The 25,678-nt window shown below is 37.1% G+C and overlaps 1 long non-coding RNA gene across 2 annotated transcripts in view; it reads right to left on the bottom strand.

The window, feature by feature from the left end:
* The window catches only part of LOC140246317 (uncharacterized), a 158,446-nt gene that overhangs the window by 111,511 nt on the left and 21,257 nt on the right, over positions 1-25,678 (bottom strand). For both annotated transcript variants that reach the window (XR_011902457.1, XR_011902456.1), the window contains exon 2: positions 5,128-5,240. This is a non-coding gene — a long non-coding RNA (uncharacterized lncRNA). The remainder of the gene's footprint in view (positions 1-5,127; positions 5,241-25,678) is intronic.

Here is a 25,678-nt window from a genome sequence, read left to right as displayed (position 1 = left end):
ATAAAACTCATATAAACTTGGCACTTGTATACATTCATACAGAAGTCCATAATCAGAATCCCTCATTCATCTGACCTTATAAGAAGGCATGCACATTAACTAAGTTTGTGCATTTGTGTTCTTGTGTATGTTTTTTAAAAGGCACTGCCATTTGGAAAAAAACTGATGATTTTATGTTACAAAAAAACACACAAATTTAAACATTTCATTAATTACTCTCCACATTAAATTGATGGTAAACAATAAAACATTTTACAACTCGAAGTACAAAACTATTGATACCATTTTTTCCAAGTTGAATGTTACTGTACCTGAAATTATGAAATGCACTGCGACTGATTGGGTAAGCACAGGTTTTCTGTTCAATAATGAATTCATGAAAATACATGCAGTGTGTGCATTGGAAGCATGAAAGGTCACTCATTCTCTTCATAGTAGGAAATCATGATAAAAACTCAACAAAGGGTTGCAGTTGTGATGTCAGCATTTTACATACAAGCTTTATTTGTAGCCCCCTTCCCATCCCTGCTTTATTGATTTTATCAATCTGAAGTACATCGTATGAAAAAGCTACCTTGACTATCTAGAGCATGCATCTATGCCAGCCTCCCTCTTTTATACTGCTGAGGTGGGTGTTACCATGGCAACATCTACCACAGTCTCATGCACACAACTCATTGCCCATCATGGATTGTAAATCATCCAGTTGTCTTGAAATGAGAAGAGCGGATTGAAGCGGATTGAGTGCTACCACAGAAAACTCATTATACAAAAGGATATCACTGCTTGAGAAATACACCTCTCACTTTCAGATATAAATGCCTATGACTTACGAAAGATTAAAGATTTTTAAATGGTCTACAGTCCGATAACAAGTATGTAACAGGTTATCTTGATATGTTGCACTAAAGCAGAGCATCTCAAAAATATGAGACTTCATTTTCATCTTTGAAGGAAACTAGAAGACAGCATCACAAAGAAAAGAAAGGAAGGTATGTTTTGGGGTTTATGTTCAATGTTTTGGAGTTGTTTTTCCTAGATGATTAGGATTGGGAGCACAGATGGGTACCTTGGATGGGTAGCTTGGATGGGTACCTTGGATGGGTAGCTTGGATAGGGTGTTTGTCCTCTGACAAAGGATTGACGAGATTTATGTTCCACGATCGATGAAGCAAGCGGCGGGAGGTGCCCTGGCTGTTTATTCTCAAGATAAACATTCCCAGAAAGCCAGTCCCCAGATGGCCAGAGAACAATTTGTAGACTGACAATACTCAATCATTTTGCGCTTCTGTTTTGGAGTGGACATCTGTAATGGCTCCACTGGAAGGATGGTGCCAGTTTGCAAGGTACAGTTGTGCAAAAAACGATAGTAACGCCTGGAGTACTGCTGTCTGATCACATATATCAAATCTTAAGTGATTTTTTCTCTGCTCTGTCTCCCATATTTCATGCTGAAGCAGCAGAGCCTTGGACCACTACAAGATTCTTGCAAACTTATATGGAAATTCATGGAAGTTTTGTAAAGCAGGCCATTCTTACCCAAGTATAATTGAACTATGATATCCACAATACCAACACTTTTTGTATAACACTACAGAATTCTCAGTTACTTAACAATTAAACTGCCCGTCTGCTTTTCCGCACTACAATAATACCTTTGCAAAACCTCAGATGAGTACAAGTCTACATATTAGTATCATCTTGGGCAAGGAATTTAAAGTTCTCTTTTCCAATACCGATGAATAGGTGGTAGAAAGATTAAAACTACCATGTTGCATGGAAATTAACTGAGGTAAATACAAATGATATACCATACCCATGCTATTTCAGTGTGATCACATACATGTAGTTTAGTACAAACCAATTATTAGTGATTTTTAAAGCAACCACATGTCTGTCCATAGCCTTGAACTCCTGTCTGATCTTAAGGTGAAAGTGGAGACTTAAGACTTCAACCTTTTAAACACAAAACACAATCACAAGTTCCATCGATCTTTGATGGCTAGATCCTTACTGGTTTATAAATAAAGAAAGCAATTCTTTATCAGCTCGTATGGATGAATGTAGTAAGTTTACAATTTGATCTTTATAGAGTTATCAAGCAACAGGGAAGTGTAATACTTGCAAGCTACAGTCCAGAGACACATTTTTTTTTACCCCAAACCATCACTCTGAAGAATGCAGTGTGAACATGTTTCATTTTCTCAGTGGAATGTATGCAGATCCATTTTGATTTGTTATATGTCCTGCCTTTACTGCTCACATATGTAATTTGAAGAGATATGAAAGCTACGTGAACCCCATCTAGAGGACCTTGTCCCCAAGATGGTTTTCTTCATACCAAGATGGATGAACTTAGGATGGCTATCCCTCTGGCCCTCTGTATGCTTTCTATTTTTGAGAGGTGGGAAACACAAGCAGCTGTACGAGGAGCCTGGAGGGTGCGTCTAGCCCGGACTGAAAGGGACACTGGGAAAACAAGCAGCGGAGCGGGTCAGAAACGTGCGCACGTGTGCACTGGGCATATTTGTGAGCGGGTCGGGGATCTCTCGTAGGAGAGAAGACGTTAGCCTCCACCGCGGCTTGCGATACCTGATCCAGCTGTATCTGGTGTACCTTACTCCCACAGCCCCAGTGGGAGTGGTCAAAGGAGATGGACTCAAACTGCTGCTGTTAAAAGACAAGCGTCAAAAGAAATGCAAGCAAGACATCTTTCTTTTCCAGCATCAGGCTCAAAGTCCACTACCCACTCTCTGTGCTGGACTCAACTTCAATAAGACCATTCTCAAATTGATTTGACACTCTTCAAATACAATTTCAACCTGATCCAAAATGATTGCTAGATCTAAATACGACAGTATGCTTCCCTGATAAGTCAGTGGACCCTAGAAATACCAGAACAAAAAGATAAGATTAGTTTTATCCTTATCTCCATTAATATTTTTCTGTCCACTTATAATTGAACTCAGAAGCAGGTAGGCCTACTCTACAATTTCAGATTGCTGGCAGATTATGAATGCAACGATGGGTCACATGATTCCGTATGACTACATGAACTTACAGTCACCTTACTTTACCTGAAGCAAGTACCTGAGATGCTTAGGAATAATATCTGCAATCACCACATATATGCTGAATGGTGTTAACATTTCAATTACAGACTGTGCTATAGTGACAGACTTTTATGCACACTTATTTGTGTTTCCTTCCTTTGAATGCATGCAGACATTCATTCATTAGGCCAGCTAATGCATTAAACTTAGTTGCAGACTATGATCAAGTTTTCCAAGCTCAAATGTGCTGGTTATATTAAGTGTCTACCGAGTCGTATGATATTTCAAACTTGGGTGTCTATACAGCCTAATAATACCAGCCGGTAAAACTGAATACTCTATACAAAAGAGAACTGAAAAATTGCTATGTCTCAGATATGCTAATCAGGATGTATGTCATGAATAATCACAATTATCATAGCTCTAAATTAAACGAAAGCTCCACAACATCCCAATTCAATACTCAACCTGAAGTATTGGTCAAAGTCACTAGTGATAAACAAAAGGACAGAAAATTCAGTGTGCCTAGATGTGTGAGCAAGTGATGTGCTCATATGTACCAGATTTGCACAAGTGTGCATTTACACAGATTTGGTGCATATGGATCAAGAATGGTTCTGTGAAAACTAGTTTAATCTATATTTATTGAATTATGGAAGTTGTGGTAATTGATGATAACTGTTTCTTAATATATCATTATACATTCTTTTCATTCCCCTACATTTTGTATATATCATTTCAGGGAAGCAATATTCCTCAATGCATGTGCCATTGTACAGGTTTATCTACATGTAGGCTTATGCATGAAACTTCCACAGGTATCCAATGTGGAGGATGACATGAGAAAAAAAACACACACACACACACACACACACGGATTAGCAATATTGTCATACAGATGTTACCAGTATCTGTGTGAAAATAATTATAGAGAGTGAAAGTGCTTGCCACAGAGAGCTACACAGGAATTCTCTGATCTCACTGCTGTCACCATGACAACCCATAACTCTTGACAGATGCTGGATGTGATGGGCTGCATCTCTTGACCCAGTTTCTCCCGGTCTTGGTCTGGTACGAGGTACCGATCCCAGTTTCATTTATTCCAACCACATGATCTTAGAATACTGGGTCCTTGATGACAAGGTTGTGGGTTCAAATCCCAGGCAGTATAAAAACACTGCTGGATAATCTCCTATACTGAGATGCTGGCAGAAGTGTCAAAATTTGGTATAGCTTGTGAACTTGGTTTTGGAAAAAGTGGTCTTGGATTACAGCCCTGCATGACATGTTACTCTGTTGCCTTCTGATGGCACAATACTTGAAAAGGTTTGCATTACTTTGCAGGTTTACAGGAAATCTTTTTGACAGGAATTGGGAGCAGACAGAGAATATTTTCCAAGAAGAAGAGAAAGTGCATGTAACTGTGAAACTGTGTGCACTTGCATAACAGGGGCTCCAAAGAAATTCAAGAGTGACTGGAGAAACAGGGTACATAGACACAGTATTTCTGGAATACATGCATCATTCTCTTCATTCAGATTCAACTTCTAAAACGAGACAAATCCCCTCTAAGTCTCCATAGTATGTGCTTCTCAACTTTGGCTTACATCACTCCTCAAGAACAAAACGTGACCAGAAAAATCAAAGTTTTTCTTGGCAAAATCTTGTGTTTCCTTTCCAACACAATTACCATTCTATTCATTATCAAGAAATAAAATGGACAACTTTTGAGACTTTCAGAATACTCATGCTTGTGTGTCTAGGTTGTTTTTTTTTTCCTCTCTCTCTCTATCTCTCTTTATATCTACACAGCAAAACAAAAAAGAACAAAAAAAGAATTCCTACTTCGAAATGCAGAATTAATTTCTCGTTCTTTTCTTGTGCCCCTGTGGACAAAGAAAGAGAATGGTTCAATAAATGAGAGAGACAAAATGACTCCCAGATAATAAGTGCATTCTCTGCTTGCCAAATCTAATATTGTAGAAGCAAATATGAATAGAATACTGGAAGAGATTTCTACTATTGGATGATGAATATTGGAGAAGAGATGGAAATTCAATACATTACCACTCACTCTGATCTTTGTGTCTGCTTGAGGCTGGCTCTGGGTCTTTGTTAATATCTCCAAATTTCACCTTGCCTACTTTGGTTTGCCCTCCGCCGAGTCCCAAACACGCTTACTGGCTCCTGCACAGAAAGAGGGCAATAACATCAACATGAATCATACATTCAGAGAATGTGAAGGTACCTGCTTGCAGTACACTACCTTCTGAGAATGTGAAAGTACTGACTTGCAGTACACTGCCTTCCAAGAATGCGAAAGTACTGATTTGCAATGCACTGCCTTGTCTGTCACAAAGGCCCTGCCTCCATACATAAAAAGTATCCATACATTGTGTTGCACAGCCTGAAATGTCCATTCGGCTAATCCCAAGGAGTATTAGATGTCTTTTATTATGAGCTTTAAGTGTAACAGCATTGGGAGAATCTCTCTTGTGCATACATGAAAAGGCCAAACAGCACAAGACATGTAAGTGTATTATGAATTGCTTGTTACTCCAAGGAACAATTTGTGCCAGCCTAACACACCTACATTAACATAAAGTACATGCACATTGTGCATTTCCACTGCAGTGGCAATCTCAAAAAGATTTTTATTATTCCAATGGAATTTGTAAATGGAAACGATCACATCTATAAAAATGTGTACAATAATCAAGAGGAAAAAAGCGATTAACACTCCCTTAAATTTTTGACAAGTGCGTTTCCAATGAACAGTGATAACTTAATGGAGAGCTGTATTGTAACAACAGGCCAAGATATGAAGACATGTTTATTTATAAAAATTCACATACTGTACACACCATTAGCGAGTCTAATTTTTCAGGAAAATATATGGTATATACAGTACTTTCTGCAGGAGAAAATTGTGCTTTGACAAGCTTTTTTTTGTCAACTACAACCTGATGCAAACTTGTGGCTCCCCACTTAATACAAATGTCCCCTTCTCCTTCAAGGGTTCTACCAGTCACACTGTCTCACGCATGTATACTCAGTACGTTGAAAACTTTATGAGACCATCAGGATACGAAACAAAGAATTTCAAGACTCAACATTCAATAAAAAGTATACGAAACAAAGAATTTCAAGACTCAACTTTCAATGAAAAGTACAATGGACGTGTGTATCGGACACCGAGTGTACTTCCTTTGTAATGGCTCTTTGCCACTCTCTACAGCATAACTCTGAACATCGGTTTCATTCACACGTCATTCTGCAGTGCATTACAAGCCAAAATAGATCTGACGTTTTCCTAGTTGTGATATCATTGAATGAAAACATATTTATGTGAATGATTAAAACTGCAAGTAGAAATATCTGTATTGTAACTTGTGCGTGCATAAATCCATTCAAGAAAATTCATAGCACTATGCATGCAGGCACATTCAAAAGTGAAACAAGGTATTTATCACCAAAACCACTTTAAAACTTGGCAAAGATTTTTTTTTTTTTTTAAGTATTAAAGAATCATACGGCAATACAAATGTCTTTCATTGCTATCAAAAACAATACACTTTGCAAAACCTTGTATATATTCCAAAGGGACTTCCCCCTTCTTTTTGTTCCATTCTATTCAGAGAATCCACATCATTAATCATTCATCTGAGTGTGTATCTAAAGAATTCCTAAACACCTCACCTATATTCTAAAGCCAGCCAAGGAGTGACGATATCAGCCCACGCTTAAAAGTTTGCCTGAAAACTACTCTCTTGTGACACCCATTTGCCACAGCAGTCTTCAATTCAACATGTCCATTTCATTAGCAGAGAAAAACACTCTTCAATATCATAAAAAAGAAACCCACACACACACACACAGGAATGAGAGAATCTCTCACAGGTCACAAACCTATGTTTACCCGTAGGATTACTTGTTATCATTCCGGAAGACTAACCAGCAAATAGGGCTAAAATCACAGAGTTTCACACCCTTTTACATGTATATGACAGGTGAAAAACTTGTCTGAGCAAGGAACCTACACACACAGTTTTCAATGATGCAGAGCACAAATGAAATCAGTTTACTCTTCTCCTATTAAAATGGGGTGTTCAAGTGTGACTTCTTGGACATAAAAGATTTGTTAAAGTTCACTGCTTTCATCTCCCTGTGAGCTCTTACAATGATGACATCACAATACCACTGTATCCTGGTTCCACTAATCCCATTGTAAGCATTACAGTCACACAGCAAACAGTGTCCTGCGGCTTTATTTCATGCTTTTTTATCTATTTGTTTGCTTTGAGGTAGACAACATCCATGGTGACACCCCAGTTGAATGATGATAAAAAGAACTAGAAATGTCGCTACGGCGACTGATGCCTCCGCCATAATGCATGATTCTCCCAATAGGTGTATAGTACAATGTCTTGACAATGTGTGATGACAGTTTCACATAACTGGCAAAATATCGAAATAACAGGTTTGTCAGAAATATCTTGAATGTTCACTTTCCACGAACTGGGTTTGCTATAATTGTCTATTAAAGAGTGCAGGTACACATATTTGGGGAATTGAAAATTTTTACTTGACTTCTGACCGACCTTATTATAAGTTTATGCATTGAGTTTAATTTTCAAGGTATGAAAAAAGAGTGTAATTACAGTACAAAATATTTTTTTTTTCATTTAAACCTGACCTTTGACCCTTAACCTTTGACCTTTGACCTTCTGGCTAGACATTTCCAAGGAATCTCCATCAAGTAATACATGTACATATATCAAACACTTTTAAAACTAATAATGCAATCATTGCATATACTAGTATACATGTATGAGGAAAATACAGCAGTAACATTTTGAGGAGTTGACCTTGACCTTTGAACCCCTGACTATTGACCCATGACCCCTAAATTCCCTAGATAATCCCTGCCAGTCAGTACATGCATATGTACCATATTCCATGAAGATACATTGAACCATTTGGGAGAAAAGTGATATTGAAACATTTTCACCTAACCTTTGACCTTTTGACCTCTGACCTTATGACATGAAACTCTCTCTGGAGAATCCTTACGCAGTAGTACATGTCTACACTAAGTTTCAAGAAAATAACTGCTAGCATTGCATAGATATGGGGGAAATAGCAACATTTTTAGCATTTGACCTTGACCTTTTGACCTTTGACCTCTTGTCAATGTCACTAGAATCTACTCAACTAATTGTCCCATCATACATCATCCCTGGACCAAGTTTGGTGAAAGCTGCTTTATCCAGTTTTGAGTTATCACATAAACAGATAAATTTTAGGATTTGACCTTGATCTTTGACCTTTGACCTCTGTCCGATTTCACTGAAAAACTATTCAAGTAATTGTCCCATCATACATCATCCTCCAACAAAGTTTGGTGAAATTTGCTCCATACAGTCTTGAGTTATCGCGTAAACGGATACAATTTCATGATTTGACCTTGACCTTTGACCTTTGACCTTTAGCCGATTTCACCCAAAATCTTATCAAATCGTTGCCCCATCATACTTCATACTTGGACCAAGTTTGGTAAAATTCCAGTAAATATTACTCAAGTTATCGCGTAAACGAAAGCGGACGGACGTACGTACGGACGTACGTACGGACGTACGTACGGACGTACGTACGGACGTACGTACGGACGTACGTACGGACGTACGTACGGACGGACGGACAACCCGAAAACATAATGCCTCCGGCACCACTTCGTGGCGGAGGCATAAAAACCATGCGTGGGAAGATCTCAACACAAAGTACATGTACCATTACCACAAATTGATGCTGTCTACATGGAGGACAATGGTATAGCTGTACATTCAAGATGAAGTTGAAGAGATTCCTTCTCTGAAATTGAAATCCCACATTATACAACAGAATACATGTGATTGTTGACAGCTTGTTCCTCTTCATCACAACTGCACAAGATGGTGTTTGTTAGAGTTAGGGTTAAGGTACATAATAAATATGGCAAGGCATGGGTAAAAAGTACAGATTGTATGATTTGTTATTTTGTCACCCATGATCAGAATTCCACAGAAATTTGACAAATCTCATTGTTCGTCTCAGTTCATCACTTCCATATAAAATCAGTCAGACATCATTTCAAGTCAGTTGTACAACATTTATGTTTTTGTCAGCATAATTACACCATGAATTCATGACATTATTTTTGCTTTTCCTACAAAAATGGTGACAAATACTCTCATTTCAAGACTAATAAATAAACTGGATGAGTAACAGAAAGGTTCAAAACAAAAAGAAAGCATTGCCCTGCTGCATCTCAGTGGTCTATAATGCATGTAGGCCCAATATGCTCATTCTATTTTAGAAGTTTTATCAGCCATTTATACAAATATGCTGACATACAAAATGTCCCTTCTTGATTATCCTGCTGGTACACCTACTTGCAGTTCATGTAGCAACAAACTGAAGAGCAAATATCTGTACCAATATACCTGTGTTTGACTATCACACATTTGTAGAAGTAATTGCACATGCAAGCATCACACAGGTAAGTGTAACAGTTATATCCCCCCCCCCATGACATCAATATCATGCTTCCTTTTCCATTCACCACTGCACACTGTCATACCTCTAAAGGGAGTGAGCAACCTTTCATGCCCGTCCCCTCCCCCACTAAACTACACATAAACTCAACTCAACAACCAACTCCCCCTGTCAGTCACTACACATTAATGTTCTGGATTCCTTTACCTTTCTTTCTCTTTCCTCTTTTGCCCCCTCCCACTCCCCCCCCCCCCCCCCTTCCCCCTCACCATGTAACTCAATCAGAGGCCTAAAAATAGCCCCCTTTGAACCCCCTGGCCCTCTGCTGCCCTTCCCTTTCCCCTTCTTCAGATGACTGAAGGAAAGATTGGTCACCAGATCACATGCACATTACCCAACATCCCATGAGCGTCATGGAAGAATTTTATGATTGCTAACACACTTCTCTGCGGTAAGCTAGTTTAGCCTGTATGCCTGTGGTTTTGAGGTGAAAGCTGGTTCATGTACCTCATATGTTACTTGCCCTGTTCGTACTGATACAAAACCAACTCATAAAGCATGAACATGCAGCATGCAGTACAATATCATTGTACATGATAGATTGCTACAAGCCACAGTCAGAGACAGGGTCAGAATACTGTAAAACGAGGAATGTTCGCGTGCATTTTAATTTCGCGAATTTCGCAAGCGCAAAGATTCGTGAAATTAAAATGCATGCGAAATTTCTTGTCTACACTATGCATTGAGTGCCAGTGGCAGTTCGCGAAAATTTCATGCTGCAAAAAATGCCGTCGGCTCCAATTCGCGAAAAATTCATGCCGCGAATATATCATGTTTTACAGTACATTCCATCATTAAGAACAAGGGTTGTATGCAAGACATAAAGACCCAATACTAGAATATTAGGTCAAGACTAAAATCATGAATCAGATCACAATGTCATATTAAAAAACATTATCAGGGTATATTTACAGAAGCCTATAACCCATTGAATGGCATGTTTCATTTTGCTTTGCTGGCTCGCCTCACTTGAATGAGGAGATTACATTCATTAAACCATAACAATCCATTAAGTCATGGTTAGCAGAAGAAACCTTGATCAGTCATATCTATGGAATGTGTGGTATGTGTCACATACAAAGATGTTGTCAATGCACAAGTCTAATGTTGATTTCATAAGCAGGTTGATGGTCCTTTGTATTCACAAACAAGATCAAGACGCGATAACCACCATCTTTGTTTGTACATCCTCTGTTCATAACAGTCCACTTTGCCAGGCAATTCAATTAGTTTGCTTTGATATACTGAATAAAATCAGGGCACAGGATTTATCAAAAGAAAATATTTCTATGAATGAATCATAGCAACAGGCTTACATTTTGGATATTTACTGATTAGTTTAAAAAATGAAAACACAGAATATAACACTTTTAAAAGAGCATTTGATGTACAAGTATCCATGCAATAAGCATGAGTCGACCAACTCCTTGAGTCAAGTATGACCTGTTTATGGGAACCCAGTGTGCCACACATTAAAGGCATAATTTACCATTTGCAGATGAAACAAAAACCTAGCATTAGTGCCTCGAAATAGTTCTAAAATGTGAGTTAGGGATAGAAACAACCACTGTGAAAACGTGAATCCGTATAATTGATGTTAAGCATTGTTAGATACACAAAATGTGAACAATAGTTATAATAAAAATGTTTCCAGACTAAACCGCATACAGTTACGGTTTAATGAGAAAAACAATGATATCTCCTTATATTTTAGGCTTTATCGCGAAAATTGTATATGGTAGGATGTTTTGTGATTCAACAGACCTACACATATGCATCAAATGTGATATCTTGAACATTTTTGAAATCACTTCTTCCAAAGGTAAACTTGACCATTAACTCTTTGGGAATTGCCATATCAGTGATTTAATGAGTCAATGGCATGACCTGAAAGATGTAAAGCATTCAAAATGAAAGTGCTCCATGGTATCAGTTTGCACTGCTGCAGCTCATCAAGAAATGTATTAAATGACAAGACAGCAATGAAACTTGACCAGCCCTCATATACACAAGTAGGTTGGCTACAAGTGCATTATTTGTCCAGATATACATAATACGAAGTCAGCCAATATACAGGTAGCAAAGAGAGGAAGTAGCAAGGTCGCAAGTCTCTGCCAAGGTGCCTACATTGTACTTTCAAACTGGCAAAAAAGACACATTTAAAACACATTTCCTGCTATATGATTTCTTTGTTTGTTGTCATTTTTTTCCCCTTTTCTAGGGGGGAAAGCATGAGAATGAACTTGGATCATTTTTTTCCTCTCATGTATGTTTCTAAGATCATGCTGGGCTTAGAGCAGTCCAGAGGTGCTTTCCATATTTGAGTTTCACTGGATTCCAGGTAAGAACACCTCTAAAACATCAGAATCACCCTTTCAGACAGTCAAAATTTGATCCTCTGTCAAAAGCTCTGTAAAAAACAAAATGTACGTAATTGACAGATTACTTTGTAGGGCCTACACTGTATATCCTCCTGTATCATTACCTACTTAAAATCCTTTCTCTCACACGTAAATTTTCATGGTAATAACGTACAAACATTCGGTGTTACAAGTGTATGTCAAGCTATAGTGTCTACAACAGTCTAAATACAAAGTTTACACAGTTGGACCTTTAAAATATGATGGACATTAAATTTATGAGCTGGCATTGTCTCCTGACATACTGGTATGGGTTTTGTGTATTTTGATCAAGATTACCAGATCACCTGCTCAACAAAGATATTGGGTGCACATGGGCACCACTATATCAAATTTCATTGATATCTGTCATTACAGTATCCTGCACGCAAGACCTGTCTAACACATTGTAAACTTGCTGGTACATCATCCAATGAGCAGGGAACCATTGGGCATGACAACCACAATTCTAACACAAGACAAAACTTGAATCTTCGAAGTATATGTTACAGTGGAGTGGAGAGTAAGTACTGTTGAGTGCTGGTTTGAAACAATGTACGCCTAACAAGTGACCAGGGTAATACAGTAATAATATGTACGCTTTGAGTACTCTACAGAGTGGATTTAGCGCAATATAAGTCATATATTATTAAGTCATGTACATTTGTATTATCATTAGTGGGTGATTTTAAATTCAATTCTATTGCAAAAGAAAGCATGTGACATCACAGTTCACTCACATACATGGACAACATAAGCTGATTATCAATTCATTATCTTTGTTCTTGGATATCTATAGCAGTACAATGTGACAATACAAAATGGCACTCTATGCTTCTATCTCCTGTCAGTATTTATAATGTACATGTACATAGGCCCCTATTTATATGAAAATCATCACATCTTTATTAGGTGATCCGAGTATCCTCTCGGATCACCTTCTGTATCTGTACTGATTCTTTCTTCTTCTTTTTCTTCTTTCTCCTCAAAAGTTGTGTATGGATTAGCTCAGAAAGTCCTCTTCTTATCAATGTCAAAATCATACCATATATGTATCATGTCCCAAAGACGGCAATCGAAATAAAATCAAAGTGATCAGTCGACCGTGACGTCACTATGACGTCATTATATGAAAACACATTCTCAATCATATGTCATTAATGGAATGGAATTTTTCAATGAAATTTACGTCACATATATTTCAAATTATGCGCATTCTACTCATATTTTCAGAATCCATATTTTCCCTTAAAAAATGCGCGTACGCGCGCGTTGAAATATTTGTATGCTCAAATCGAGCTCAAATTTTTTTTGCACACGTTTCAGACCATTTGGAGCATTTTTTGAAAAATTGAAAAAATCGGACGGACGCGTACGCGCGCGCACATATACGCACGCACAGCTCATATGCAATAGAAATTTCCCGTTTTTTTACACTGATCGGATGCCTGAATTGTCAAGGAATATTTCTACCAAGTTTCAAGTCAATCCGACTCATTATGACGTCACACGGGAACGTCAAAGTTGAAATTCCGCGCGCGCGGCAATGGCGATATACAGTGCAACTATGCCAAAAAACCGCCAATTTTGAATCCGATTTTACTCGCCAGGATGGACGGTGACCCCCCATTTTCTTTACATATTCTGAAAGCTGATGAGTTGTAAATGTCATTTCATGGGTTGGCGATGCTGGAAAAATGATTAAAAGATATCAAATTTCTTAATAAAGTAAAAAAAGTAAATTTTCAAAATGACGTCATCAAATTTTAAGTTCATTCAAGCGTATCTCACTTATTCTTTTGTTGATTTTCGTCCAAAATTCAATATGTTGTAGCTTATTGCATGGTCTTTCAGTCATATAATAACAACATTTTGATTGGATGACGGCATCACCTCGTAAAAATGGATTGAAAGTAACATCAAATTTGACCAGTTTACGTGTTATCTCTATGGGAGTGCAGTTTTTCTGGAAATGAAAACTGACATGACTACTTTATCGACCACTAGCTCACTTATGCTTCGGTGAATTTCTCCCATATTTTAGTATGTTGTAGCTGAGACTTCGGGCTATCGTAAGTGTGCCCTTCGTTTTTTCATAAGGAGTCGGCATCATGCCCAAAAACTTGGTTGAAATTAAAGCTTATCTTCCATGTATTTTCATATTCCTTTCTTTCTGCAACTTTCTTTGCAATAACTCAAGAAAAGTAAGACCTATCACCACAATATTTTGCACATGTTTAGTTCATGTCACGTACATTATTTCATAAAATAACAACTACTTGATCGGGCACCATCTTGGGTATGTAAATTAGGGTCAAAGGTCAAAAATGTTTCATCCTGTATCTTGGTGAATACATGTCCTATCTTTCTCATATTTTGCACACGTAAAGACCATATTACAAGAATCATTTCACAAAATAACCACTTTTTGCTCACACGCCATCTTGTCTGTGCAAAGTAGGGTCAAAGGTCATATGTACTTCTTTCTTTATCTTCATTATGACGTGTTATCTCTATGGGAGGGAATTTTTCTAGATGTGAAAATTGACATGATTGTCTTTATCGACGACTAGCTCACTTACCCTTCAGTGAATTTCTTCCAGATTTTAGTATGTTGTAGCCAATGTAATACTCTTTAAGTTTTGTTCAATCAAAGTTTCAATCGGATGATGTCTTCACCTCGTGAAAAATGGATATAATGTAACCTTGTCAAATTTAACCAGGTTACGTGTTATCTCTATGGGAGGGAATTTTTCTGGAAATGAAAATTGTCGTGACTATCTTTATCGAGCACTAGCTCACTTATGCTTCGGTGAATTTCTCCAAGATTTTAGTATGTTGTAGCTGAGACTTTGGGCTATCGTAATTGTGCCCATAGTTTTTTCATAAGGAGTCGGCATCACGTCCAAAAACTTGGTTGAAATTCAAGCTTATCTTCGATGTATTGAAAATGACGTCATCAAATTTTAAGTTCATTCAAGCGTATCTCACTTATTCTTTTGTTGATTTTCGTCCAAAATTCAATATGTTGTAGCTTATTGCATGGTCTTTCAGTCATATAATAACAACATTTTGATTGGATGACGGCATCACCTCGTAAAAATGGATTGAAAGTAACATTATCAAATTTGACCAGTTTACGTGTTATCTCTATGGGAGTGCAGTTTTTCTGGAAATGAAAACTGACATGACTACTTTATCGACCACTAGCTCACTTATGCTTCGGTGAATTTCTCCCATATTTTAGTATGTTGTAGCTGAGACTTCGGGCTATCGTAAGTGTGCCCTTCGTTTTTTCATACGGAGTCGGCATCATGCCCAAAAACTTGGTTGAAATTAAAGCTTATCTTCCATGTATTTTCATATTCCTTTCTTTCTGCAACTTTCTTTGCAATAACTCAAGAAAAGTAAGACCTATCACCACAATATTTTGCACATGTTTAGTTCATGTCACGTACATTATTTCATAAAATAACAACTACTTGATCGGGCACCATCTTGGGTATGTAAATTAGGGTCAAAGGTCAAAAATGTTTCATCCTGTATCTTGGTGAATACATGTCCTATCTTTCTCATATTTTGCACACGTAAAGACCATATTACAAGAATCATTTCACAAAATAACCACTTTTTGCTCACACGCCATCTTGTCTGTGCAAAGTAGGGTCAAAGGTCATATGTACTTCTTTCTTTATCTTCATTATGACGTGTTATCTCTATGGGAGGGAATTTTTCTAGATGTGAAAATTGACATGATTGTCTTTATCGACGACTAGCTCAATTACCCTTCGGTGAATTTCTTCCAGATTTTAGTATGTTGTAGCCAATGTAATACTCTTTGAGTTTTGTTCAATCAAAGTTTTAATCGGATGATGTCTTCACCTCGTGAAAATAGATATAATGTAACCTTGTCAAATTTAACCAGTTTACGTGTTATCTCTATGGGAGGGAATTTTTCTGGAAATGAAAATTGACATGACGGTCTTTATCGGACACTAGCTCACTTACTCTTCTGTGAATTTCTCCCAGATTTTAATATGTTGTAGCTGAGACTTTGCGCTATTGTTAATGTGCCCTTTGTTTCTTCATACGGTTTCGGGATTACGTCAAAAAACTTGGTTGAAATTAAAGCTTATCTTCGATGTATTGAGACATTTCTTTCTTTCTGCAACTTTCTTTGCAATAACTCAAGAAAAACAGACTCAATCACCCCCATATTTTGCACATGTTTAGATCATGCCACATACATTATTTCATAAAATAACAACTACTTGATTTGACGCCATCTTGGGTATACAAATTAGGGTCAAAGGTCATAAATGTTTTACCCTGTATCTTGGTGAATACATGTCCTATCTTTCCCATATTTTGCACACGTAAAGACCATATTACAGGGATCATTTCACAAAATAACCACGTTTTGCTCAGATGCCATCTTGTCTGTGCAAAGTGGGGTAAAAGATCAAATATACTTCATTCTGTATCTTAGTGTATACGGAATTGTGTACCATAGATGGCAGGTCTGACTCCCTTTTCTAAATGAGAATCCAAACATCACACATCAATGTCCCTATTAACACAGATAAAACCTGTTTGGTCATACCTATTGGGATCGGGACTAAAATCATTGATTTCCGAAGAGATCGGATCACCTAATTTGTCAGTCTTGACAAATTCCAAGTCTAGTGTTAAACTTCCCGTTGTCACAAAAAGTTCTTTCTCCTCAAATGTTGTGTAGAGGTTAGCTCAGAAAGTCCTCTTCCCATCAATGTCAAAATTATACCACACATGTATCATGTCCCAAAGACGACAGATCTAATAAAATCAAAGTGATTAGTCGACCGTGACGTCACTATGACGTCATTATATGAAAACACATTCTCATTCATATCTCATTAATGGAATGGAATTTTTCAATGAAATTTACATCACATATAGTTCAAGTGAAGCTGATTCTACCCATTTTATCAAAATTTATCTATATCCTTAAAACGTGCGCGTACGCGCGCGTCAAATTACTTGTATGCTCCAAACGAGCTCAAAATTTTTTTGCACACGTTTCAGACCATTTGGAACATTTTTTGAAAAATTGAAAATATCGGACGGACGCGTACGCGCACGTGCATATACGCACGCACAGCTCATATGCAATAGAAATTTCCCGTTTTTTCACACGGATAAGATGTCCGAAATGTCCAGGAATAATTCTACCAAGTTTCAAGTCAATCCGACTCAATATGACGTCATACGGGCCCGTCAAAGCTGAAATTCTGCGCGCGCGTCAATGGCGATATACAGTGCAACTATGCCAAAAAACTGCCAATGTTAAATCCGATTTTACTCGTCAGGATGGACGGTGACCCCCCATTTTCTTTACATATTCTGAAAGCTGATGAATTGTACATATCATTTCATGGGTTGGCAATGCTGGAAAAATGATTAAAAGATATCGAATTTCTTGATAAAATAAATAAAGTAAATTTTCAAAATGACGTCATCGAATTTCAAGGTCACTCGAGCGTATCTCACTTATCCTTTGCCGATTTTCACCCAAATTTCAGTATGTTGTAGCTTATAAAATGCTCTTTCAGTCATATCATAACAGCAGTTTGATTGAATGACGGCATCACCTCCTAAAAATGGATTGAATGTAATCTTGTCAAATTTGACCAGATTACGTGTTATCTCTATGGGAGTGCAGTTTTTCTGGAAATGAAAATTGACATGACTATCTTTTTCGAGTACTAGCTCACTTATGCTTTGGTAAATTTCTCCCAGATTTTAGTATGTTGTAGCTGAGACTTTGGGCTATCGTGAATGTGCCCTTTGTTTCTTCATACGGTTTCGGGATCACGTCAAAAAACTTGGTTGAAATTAAAGCTTATCTTCGATGTATTGAGATATTTCTTTCTTTCTGCAACTTTCTTTGCAGTAACTCAAGAAAAACAGACCCAATCACCCCCATATTTTGCACATGTTTAGATCATGTCACATACATTATTTCATAAAATAACAACTACTTGATTAGACGCCATCTTGGATATATAAATTAGGGTCAAAGCTCATAAATGTTTTATCCTGTATCTTGGTGAATACATGTCCTATCATTCCCATATTTTGCACACGTAAAGACCATATTACAGGGATCATTTCACAAAATAACCACGTTTTGCTCAGATGCCATCTTGTCTGTGCAAAGTGGGGTCAAAGATCAAATAGACTTCATTCTGTATCTTAGTGTATACGGAATTGTGTACCATAGATGGCAGGTCTGACTCCCTTTTCTAAATGAGAATCTAAACATCACACGGTCAATGTCCTTATTAACACAGATGAAACCTGTTTAGTCATACCTATAAATCCGAGTATCCTCTCGGATCACCTTCTGTATCTGTACGGATTCTTTGTTGGTTCTTCTTCTTCTTCTTCTTCTTCTTCTTTATTTCTGGACAAAATTTGTGTAGAGGTTAGCTCAGAAAGTCCTCTTCCTATCAATTTCAAAATTATACCATATATGTATCATGTCCCAAAGACGACAGATCTAATGTATAATAGTGATCAGTCGACCGTGACGTCACTGTGACGTCATTATATGAAAACACATTCTCAATCATATCTCACTAATGGAATAGAGTTTTTCAATGAAATTTACGTCACATATATTTCAAGTTATGCGCATTCTACTCATATTCTCAAAATTCATATTTTCTCCTAAAACGTGCACGTACGCGCGCGTTGAAATATTTGTATCCTCAAATCGAGCTCAAAATTTTTTTGCACACGTTTCAGACCATTTGGAGCATTTTTTGAAAAATTGAAAAAATCGGACGGACGCGTACGCGCGCGCACATATACGCACGCACAGCTCATATGCAATGAAAATTTCCCGTTTTTTCACTTTGATCGGATGTCTGAAATGTCAAGGAATATTTCTACCAAGTTTCAAGTCAATCCGACTCAAAATGACGTCATACGGGCCCGTCAAAGTTGAAATTCCGCGCGCGCGTCAATGGCGATATACAGTACAACAATGCCAAAAAACCGCCAATTTTAAATCCGATTTTACTCGTCAGGATGGGCGGTGACCCCCCATTTTCTTTACATATTCTGAAAGCTGATGAGTTGTACATGTCATTTCATGGGTTGGCAATGCTGGAAAAATGATGAAAAGATATCAAATTTCTTAATAAATCAAAACAAGTAAATTTTCAAAATGATGTCATCAAATCTCAAGTTTACTCGAGCGTATCTCACTTATCCTTAGTCAATTTTCACCCAGATTTCAGTATGCTGTAGCTTATTTAATACTCTATCAGTTTTAATCAATCCAAAATTTCGCTGGAGGAAGTCTTCACCTCGTAAAAATAGATTGAATGTAACCTTGTCAAATTTGATCCATTTGCGAGTTATCTCTATAGGAGTGCAGTTTTTCTTGAAAATAAAATCAACATGACTGTCTTTATCGAGCACTATCTAACTTATCCTACGGTGAATTTCTCCCAGATTTTAATGTGTTAGCTGAGACTTTGCGCTATCGGTAATGTGTCCTCCGTTTTTTTTTTTTCATACGACGTCGAAATCACGTCGAAAAACTTTGCTTAAATTAAAGCTTAGCTTCGATGTATTTTCATATTTCTTTCTTTTTGCACATTTCTTTGCAATAACACATGAAAGACATTCCCTAGTACCCCCATATTTTGAACATGTTTAGTTCATGTGACGTACATTATTTTATAAGGTCACAACTACTTGATCGAACACCATCTTGGGTAGGTAAATTAGGGTCAAAGGTCATAAATTTATCATCCTGTATCTTGGTGAATACATGTCCTATCTTTCCAATATTTCGCACACACAAAGACCACGGTACCAAGATCATTTCACAAAATATCCAGTTTTTTCTTAGATGCCATTTTAGCTGTGCAAAGTGGGGTCAATGGTCAAATATACTTCATTATGTATCTTCGTTATAGTGTATACCGACTTTGGTACCAAAGATGGCAGACCTGACTCTCTTTTCTGAATGAGAATCCAAATATCACATGGCCAATGTCCATAACCACAGATGAAACCTTTACGGTCATGCCTATTGGGATCAGGACTCAAATCATTGATTTTTCGAAAAGAGTACTAGCTCACTTACCCTTCGGTGAATTTCTCCCAGATTTTAATATGTTGTAGCTGAGACTTTGCGCTATCGTACATGTCCCCTTTGTTTTTCATACGGTGTCGGGATCACGTCCGAAAACGTGGTTAAAATTAAAGGTTATCTTCGATGTATTTTCATATTTCTTTCTTTCTCCAATTTTCTTTGCAATAACTCAAGAAGAATAGCCCCTATCACCCCCATATTTTGCACATGTTTAGTTCATGGTACGTACATTATTTCATAAAATAACAACTACTTGATCAGACACCGTCTTGACATGTAAATAAGGGTCAAAGATCATAAATGTTTCATCCTGTATTTTAGTCAATACATGTCCTATCTCTCCCATATGTTGCACACGCAAAGACCACGTCACATCGATCATTTCACAAAGTAATCACTTTTTGTTCAGATGCCATCTTGGCTGTGCAAAGTGGGCTCAATGATCAAATATACTTCATTCTGTATCCTCGTTATAGTGTGAACGGAATTTGGTACCAAAGATGGCAGACCTGACTCTCTTTTCTAAATGAGAATTAAAACATCACACGGTCAATGTCATTAAACACAGATGAAACCTGTGTGGTCATGCCTATTGCGATCAGGACTCGAATCATCGACTAAAAAAAAATCGGATCACCTAATTTGTCAGTGTTGACAAATTCCAAGTCTAGTGTTAAACTTCCCGTTGTCACAAAAAAAGTTCTTTCTCCTTAAATGTTGTGTAGAGGTTAGCTCAGAAAGTCCTCTTCCTATCAATGTCAAAATCATACCATATATGTATCACGTCCCAAAGACGACCCATCAAGTAAAATCATAGTGATCAGTCGACCGTGACGTCACTATGACGTCATTATATGAAAACACATTCTCAATTATATCTCAATTATGGAATGGAATTTTTCAATGAAATTTACGTCACATATAGTTTAAGTCAACGTGATTCTACTCATGTTTTCAAAATTCATCTATATACTTCAAACGTGCGCGTACGCGCGCGTTGAAATATTTGTATGCTCAAATCGAGCTCAAAATTTTTTTGCACACGTCTCAGACCATTTGGAGCATTTTTTGAAAAATTGAAAAAATCGGACGGACGCGTACGCGCGCGCACATATACGCACGCACAGCTCATATGCAATGAAAATTTCCCGTTTTTTCACTTTGATCGGATGTCTGAAATGTCAAGGAATATTTCTACCAAGTTTCAAGTCAATCCCACTCAAAATGACGTCATACGGGTCCGTCAAAGTTGAAATTCCGCGCGCGCGTCAATGGCGATATACAGTGCAACAATGCCAAAAAACTGCCAATTTTAAATCCGATTTTACTCGTCAGGATGGACGGTGACCCCCCATTTTCTTTACATATTCTGAAAGCTGATGAGTTGTACATGTCATTTCATGGGTTGGCAATGCTGGAAAAATGATTAAAATATATCAAATTTCTTAATAAAGTTAAAAAAGTAAATTTTCAAAATGACGTCATCAAATTTCAAGTTCATTCAAGCATATCTCATTTATTCTTTAATTGATTTTCGTCCAAATTTCAATATGTTGTAGCTTATTAAATGGTCTTTCAGATATATAATAACAACAATTTGATTGGATGACGGCATCACCTCGTGAAAAGGGATTAAAAGTAACATTGTTCAATTTGACCAGTTTACGTGTTATATCTATGGGAGTGCAGTTTTTCTGGAAATGAAAACTGACATGACTATCTTTATCGAGCACTAGCTCACTTATGCTTCGGTGAATTTCTCCCATATTTTAGTATGTTGTAGCTGAGACTTTGGGCTATCGTTGATGTGCCCTTCGTTTTTTCATACGGAGTCGGCATCATGCCCAAAAACTTGGTTGAAATTAAAGCTTATCTTCCATGTATTTTCATATTCCTTTCTTTCTGCAACTTTCTTTGCAATAACTCAAGAAAAACAGCCCCTATCATCCCCATATTTTGCACATGTTTAGTTTATGTCACGTACATTATTTCATAAAATAACAACTACTTGATCGGGCACCTTCTTGGGTATGTAAATTAGGGTCAAAGGTCAAAAATGTTTCATCCTGTATCTTGGTGAATACATGTCTTATCTTTCCCATATTTTGCATACGTAAAGACCATGTTACAAGAATCATTTCACAAAATAACCACTTTTTGCTCAGATGCCATCTTGTCTGTGCAAAGTAGGGTCAAAGGTCATATGTACTTCTTTCTTTATCTTCATTATGACGTGTTATCTCTATGGGAGGGAATTTTTCTAGATGTGAAAATTGACATGATTGTCTTTATCTACGACTAGCTCACTTACCCTTCGGTGAATTTCTTCCAGATTTTAGTATGTTGTAGCCAATTTAATACTCTTCAAGTTCTATTCTATCAAAGATTTAATCGGACGATGTCTTCACCTCGTGAAAATGGATAAAATGTAACCTTGTCAAATTTAACCAGTTTACGTGTTATCTCTATGGGAGGGAATTTTTCTGGAAATGAAAATTGACATGGCGGTCTTTATCGAGCACTAGTTCACTTACTCTTCGGTGAATTTCTCCCAGATTTTAATATGTTGTAGCTGAGACTATGGGTTATCGTCATTGTTCTCTCCAATTTTTCATACGACGCCGAGATCACGTCAAAAAACTTGGTTGAAATCAAACTTATCTTCGATGTATTGAGATATTTCTTTCTTTCTGCAACTTTCTTTGCAATAACTCGAGAAAAACAGCCCCTTTCATCCCCATATTTTGCACATGTTTAGTTCATGTCACGTACATTATTTCATAAAATAACAACTACTTGATCAGACACCATCTTGGGTATGTAAATTAGGGTCAAAGGTCATAAATGTTTCAACCTGTATCTTGGTGAATACATGTCCTATCTTTCCCATATTTTGCACACGTAAAGACCATATTACGGGGATCATTTCACAAAATAACCACTTTTTGCTCAGATGCCATCTTGGCTGTGCAAAGTTGGGTCAATGGTCAAAATACTTCATTCTGTATCTTCGTTATAGTGTATACAGAATTTGGTACCAAAGATGGCAGACCTGACTCTCTTTTGTAAATGAGAATCCAAACATCACACGGCCAATGTCTCTAAACACAGATGAAACGTATATGGTCATGTCTATTGCGATCAGGACTCGAATCATTGATTAAAAAAAAATCGGATCACCTAATTTGTCAGTCTTGACAAATTCCAAGTCTAGTGTTAAACTTCCCGTTGTCACAAAAAAGTTCTTTCTCCTCAAATGTTGTGTAGAGGTTAGCTCAGAAAGTCCTCATCCTATCAATGTCAAAATTATACCATATATGTATCATGTCCCAAAGACGACAGATCTAATAAAATCATAGTGATCAGTCGACTGTGACGTCACTATGACGTCATTATATGAAAACACATTCTCATTCATATCTCATTAATGAAATAGAATTTTTCAATGAAATTTACGTCAGATATATTTCAAATCAAGTTAATTCTACTCATGTTCTCAAAATTTATCTGTACAATTAAAACGTGCGCGTACGCGCGCGTTGAAATATTTGTATGCTCAAATCGAGCTCAAATTTTTTTTGCCGTTTCAGACCATTTGGAGCATTTTTTGAAAAATTAAAAAAAAATCGGACGGACGCGTACGCGCGCGCACTTATACGCACGCACAGCTCATATGCAATGAAAATTTCCCGTTTTTTCACTTGGATCGGATGTCTGAAATGTCAAGGAATATTTCTACCAAGTTTCAAGTCAATCCCACTCAATATGACGTCATACGGGCCCGTCAAAGTTGAAATTCCGCGCGCGCGTCAATGGCGATATACAGTGCAACAATGCCAAAAAACTGCCAATTTTAAATCCGATTTTACTCGTCAGGATGGACGGTGACCCCCCATTTTCTTTACATATTCTGAAAGCTGATGAGTTGTACATGTCATTTCATGGGTTGATGATGCTGAAAAAATGATTAAAAGGTATCAAATTTCTTAATAAAGTAAAAAAAGTAAATTTTCAAAATGACGTCATCAAATTTCATGTTCATTCAAGCATATCTCACTTATTCTTTAGTTGATTTTCGTCCAAATTTCAATATGTTGTAGCTTATTAAATGGTCTTTCAGATATATAATAACAACAATTTGATTGGATGACGGCATCACCTCGTAAAAAGGGATTAAAAGTAACATTGTTAAATTTGACTAGTTTACGTGTTATCTCTATGGGAGTGCAGTTTTTCTGGAAATGAAAACTGACATGACTATCTTTATCGAGCACTAGCTCACTTATGCTTCGGTGAATTTCTCCCATATTTTAGTATGTTGTAGCTGAGACTTTGGGCTATCGTCATTGTGCCCTTCGTTTTTTCATACGGAGTCGGCATCATGCCCAAAAACTTGGTTGAAATTAAAGCTTATCTTCCATGTATTTTCATATTCCTTTCTTTCTGCAACTTTCTTTGCAATAACTCAAGAAAAACAAGCTCTATCAGCCCAATATTTTGCACATGTTTAGTTTATGTCACGTACATTATTTCATAAAATAACAACTACTTGATCGGGCACCTTCTTGGGTATGTAAATTAGGGTCAAAGGTCAAAAATGTTTCATCCTGTATCTTGGTGAATACATGTCCTATCTTTCCCATATTTTGCATACGTAAAGACCATGTTACAAGAATCATTTCACAAAATAACCACTTTTTGCTCAGACGCCATCTTGTCTGTGCAAAGTAGGGTCAAAGGTCATATGTACTTCTTTCTTTATCTTCATTATGACGTGTTATCTCTATAGGAGGGAATTTTTCTAGATGTGAAAATTGACATGATTGTCTTTATCGACGACTAGCTCAATTACCCTTCGGTGAATTTCTTCCAGATTTTAGTGTGTTGTAGCCAATGTAATACTCTTTAAGTTTTCTTCAATCAAAGTTTTAATCGGATGATGTCTTCACCTCGTGAAAATAGATATAATGTAGCCTTGTCAAATTTAACCAGTTTACGTGTTATCTCTATGGGAGGGAATTTTTCTGGAAATGAAAATTGACATGACGGTCTTTATCGAACACTAGCTCACTTACTCTTCTGTGAATTTCTCCCAGATTTTAATATGTTGTAGCTCAGACTTTGGGCTATCGTGGCTATACCCTCCATTTTTTCATACGACGCCGAGATCACGTCAAAAAACTTGGTAGAAATCAAACTTATCTTCGATGTATTGAGATATTTCTTTCTTTCTACAACTTTCTTTGCAATAACTCAAGAAAAACAGCCCCTATCACGCCGATATTTTGCACATGTTTAGTTCATGTCACGTACATTATTTCATAAAATAACAACTACTTGATCAGACACCATCTTGGGTATGTAAATTAGGGTCAAAGGTCATAAATCTTTCAACCTGTATCTTGGTGAATACATGTCCTACCTTTCCCATATTTTGCACACGTAAAGACCATGTTACAAGAATCATTTCACAAAATAAC

This window comes from Diadema setosum, chromosome 2 (genome assembly GCF_964275005.1).
Source record: "Diadema setosum chromosome 2, eeDiaSeto1, whole genome shotgun sequence".
Classification (NCBI taxonomy): Eukaryota; Metazoa; Echinodermata; class Echinoidea; order Diadematoida; family Diadematidae; genus Diadema; species Diadema setosum.
This window is presented reverse-complemented; position numbering and strand designations above follow the sequence as displayed.